Here is a 4,587-nt window from a genome sequence, read left to right as displayed (position 1 = left end):
TATAATCTTATCCAAGTGTTTAGTTCAACACTTATCCAAGAATTTAGCTCAACAATGGGAGCTATTATTATGATAAACAGTGTTCAAGGCTCTCAGTCTTGGAGGCAATAATGTTAGGTTTATCTTTTTAAAAAATCCCTCTTCTTAAAAGTCATTATTTTATATAAGTTATAAATCTCTGGGTTCAGTTTTATCTTCTCTTTGGACTGCTGGTCTTTGAAACAGATTATTTCTAATGCATTCTTTGAAGCTTCTCTAGCATCTAATGCAGCTATTTGTACATTGGGTTTTTGCCAGCCTGAACCTAATTTGCACTGGTAATAAAAAACAAGGATCTGGATGTTCTCATAGGACTCAACTTTCCTCAAACACCAGGGGGAGGGAGAGAAGAGGAGGGTTCAATCTTCTGATGATACATTAGCATACTCTAAGCAGGAAAAACAGGATTCATTTTTTAAAGGCTCATTTGAACCATGTGGTCATTGTTTAAGGAGAATTATTTCAGGCGTTTCATAACCTAAATCTCTGCTCTACATTCGAGTTCTCCATTACAAAAAAAAAAAATCAGGCTTTTTGCTTTAACAGTTCAGGAAATCAGAGGACACTGGTGGTTCAGTGGTAGAATTCTCACGTCTTATGGGAGACTCAAATGCTATTCTCAGCCAATGCACCTTCCTTGTGGCCACCACCTGTCTGTCAGCAGAGGCTTGGGTGTTGCTATGATGCTCAACAGGTTTTAGTGGAGCTTCCAGACTAAGACTGACTAGGAAGAAAGGCCTGGCGATTTACTTCAGAAAATCAGCCAGTGAGAACCCCTATGGATCACGACTGATAATGGGATGGCACAGAACCAGGCAGCATGTCATCCTGTTGTGCATGGAGTCGCCATGAGTAGGGGGCCAACTTGACAGCAGCTAACAACAAAGTTTAGTAAAATTAAGGTCACTATCCTGGTTAACAGAAACCCTGGTAGCGTAGTAGTTAAGAGCTATGACTGCCAACCAAAAGGTCGGCAGTTTGAATCCACCAGGTGCTCCTTGGAAATTCTATGCGGGCAGTTCTACCGTGTTCTATAGGGTCGCTATGAGTCGGAATCAACTCGACAGCAGTGGGTTTGGTTGGTTTTATCCTGGTTAAATTAAGGTCGGCAGTTTGAACCCATCAGTCACTCCATGGGAGAAAGATGTGGCAGTCTGCTTCTGTAAAGATTACAGCCTTGGAAACTCTATGGGGCAGTTCTACTCTGCCCTGTAGGGTCACTATGAGTTGGAATCAACTAGATGGCAATGAGATTGGGTTTTTTTCTTTTTTCTTTTATCCTGGTTTAAAAGGAGCCCTGGTGGCACAAACAGGTAAATGCTGGGCTGCTAACCAAAACGTTGGTGGTTTGAACCCAGCCAATGGCTCCAGGGGAAAGACCTGGCGATTTGCTTTCATAAAGATTACAGCCTAGGAAACCCTATGAGGCAGTTCTACTCTGTCACTTGGGGTTGCTATGAGTTGAAAATCAGTGAGATGGCACCTAACAACAACATCCTGGTTAATCTACCCATTTAAAAAGCAATAAAAATAGCTAACATAATTAATTAGGGACTTTGGTAAGCATTTTACACATAGTATATATTATCTCATGTAATCTTCAGAACTTAAATAGTTGGTATCGTTCACTAAGAGAGGGAAAAAGGGAAAAGAACCTGGTTAAAGTCGGCTACCTCTAACACATGCCTACTGGAAACTGGCACTCCCCCACCCCTCACCAACCCACACTGCTTTAGTGGAAGTGTTTTGAACGAAATAACTTGTTCCTCCAGGACAGGTGGGCACCCTACCCAAGGGCAAAATAATTCATAGGTTAGCTAGTGATTTGTGTGATGCGACTAGAGAAAATAAGCTAAGCTCTCTGTCTTCCGTGAATTTGAACTAAGAAGCAGAGGAAAAATCTGGCAATTATTAGCAGAAGCAGAATAAGTAATAAAATGAAGATTCAACAACGGCAAACTGAGTCAGTCAGGGTTCCTGTAAAAACAGGTAGAGAGCTCAAACTGGGCAATTTGAAGAGAGTTGTTAAAACGACCATTTACAGAAGTGCAGGCAAGAGTCACGGAAGCCAACAAGGGGTAATGCAGTACCCTAAAGGCTGGCTAGAGGTTACTACCCATAGGCCTGAAGGGGCAAAGGGAGGGATTTGGAGGGGGTAGCTAACTACCCATAGGCCTGAAGGGGCAAAGGGAGGGATTTGGAGGGGGTAGCTATACAGAGAAGGCACTGCAGTCAACCCATGGTGACCCAACTGGGGGAATAAAGCCTATGCCCTCACTCTTCTGTGGCTTCCAGTCTGCTCTACCTCCCATTGCCTGAACCCATCCAGATACCAGGGAAGGTGGTGCCATCTGGACAGGTCAGCCCTCCCTGGACAGGTCAGCCCTCCCTGGCACAAGAGCAGAAGGGTGGAGAGTGCATACAGAGGGGCAAATAGAAGATAGATGAAGTCATTTGCAAGAGACAGTTACGTGGAAGTAGGAGTTATTAGTATAAATTTAGAAGAGGGATAAGTTGCAAACTCAATGATGTAGCTGATTGACATTAGTAGCACTGGATTACAGTGAAGATCCTAAACACCTACTGTTGAGTTCTCTAGAGCTCTTTTGAGTCTATAATCACCTCCCAGCTCTTCTCTCCCTGCAATCAAAATCTGTTTCCAGGAAAGTTCCCCTGTGTTTCTTCAAGAAGCACCTCTCCTTGAGAAGGTCCCTGTTATGACTTTTCACTTAAAAACAACAAACAAACAAAACCACCAACCATGGTTAGGTAGCCCACATACATCAAACTTTGGAGAACCATTCCACATAATCTTTTGCTCAACTAAATCAGTCTTTAATCCACACGTATTTAAATAGGTTACAGGAAAACAGAATCTGTTTTCTGAATCATCCTAACTGAATTTGTTGATACGCTTTCCTAAAAGGGAGAGTCAAGCATTATCTGGCATGTCTCCAAAGAGCTGAATATAACAGGAAGAGGTAGTTAAAAACACAAAGGTTCACCAATTAGAGTTAGCAAAGATGGCGCCTCCCTGGGAATTATGTGTAAATACAATCCTCACTTAAAAGCAAAGGAGGTTGGTTCCAAACCAAACCCATTGTCATCAATTCCAACTCATAGTGACCCTACAGGATAGAGTAGAACTGTCCCCTAGGGTTTCCAAGGCTGTAAATCTTTAAGAAAGTTGACTGCCACATCTTTCATCCAGGGAGCAGCTGGTGGGTTCAAACTGCCAACCGTTCAGTTAACAGCCAAGCGCTTAACCACTGGGCCACAGGGCTCCTCAGAGGTTGGCTAGGAGCAAGTAAATTAGAGATTATTGATATGAATGAGAAACCTTGTTTATAGCTGTTACAATGTATGACTAGTTTATTAGCCTTAAGAAAATTATGCTTACTACAGCTTTTGTGTAAATAAATCTCGAGTTTTATGTGACCGGAACTGCACCCCAGGACGCGGGGAGGAGGGGGCGGGGGGGGGGGTTCCTGTACCAGTTATTTGCCTGGCCTGACAGTTTTAAGGGAAGCCAGACTGGACTAGCTGCAAGTCCACACAAAATGTGGGTACAGATTTTTAGCAGGAGTGGAAGTGGGGAAGAGAGGGGGCCTTTAAGTGAAAAAATATTTTTAACCTGAGAACCCACTCTCAGCAACCTTGCACTGGAACATAAACACTAACTCATAATACATGCATATGAAACCAATATAATTAATAAGTGAATGAGTGCCAAGTGGAAAGCTCTCATCAGATCCCTCCCAAACATATTTGCACTATTTTAACATAAACCTATTCCAGGAAAACAAAAAAACTTGGAATGGGGTTAATGTGTAATCAAATGTTATCTCCCCAAATTAAAGGTACAAGTAAAAAAAAAAAAAAAAAGAACGGAATTTTAACTATTTGTTTTACTCAAGAGCACTTTAAAGATACTTCAACTCGTGGGTGGAAATAGGGGCGGGGAAGTGAACGAAACCAACTGCTCGGGCAAAGGTTTCATAAACAGTTACCTACAGATAACACCGTTTTCATTTTGGACGTGGCTCAAGGCTACAGGTGGTCGAGGTGCCAGGGGGAAACTTTCACCCTGTCAGGGCGCCCGGCCAGGGGGGTAGGCATCCTGGACAGTGGGGAGACCCCCGGGGCCGGTGGCAGAGATCGCGCTACCGATGTTCGATTCGGCTCCAGGGCCTAAGTGTAAACCGACTTCCCTGCCGGCCGCGGCGGGTCCAGCCGGACACCACGTGCGCAGCCCGGCCCGCCCCTCGCCCGCAGCCACCCAGTGGGGCGCGAGCCGGAGGCGAGTCACAGAGGCCCGGTGCGCGCCCCGCCCCTGGTTCTGCAGGCCAGCTGCGGTCACCCGCGAGCCCAGGAATCGCGCTGTTCGCCCAGCCTCCCCTCCGGCGGGCCGCTGGGGCGGGGCGGGCCCTGAGGGCGGTGGCACCAGTGGGCTGGACCGTCAGCCAGCCACCACAGGCCTCGGCCTGCTAGAGGGCAGGAGTCGGTGAGTAGCCACGTCACACTGCTGCGGAAGGCCCCGCCCCCGCC

This window comes from Trichechus manatus, unplaced genomic scaffold (assembly GCF_000243295.1).
Source record: "Trichechus manatus latirostris isolate Lorelei unplaced genomic scaffold, TriManLat1.0 scaffold00239, whole genome shotgun sequence".
NCBI classification, from domain to species: Eukaryota; Metazoa; Chordata; class Mammalia; order Sirenia; family Trichechidae; genus Trichechus; species Trichechus manatus.
This window is presented reverse-complemented; position numbering follows the sequence as displayed.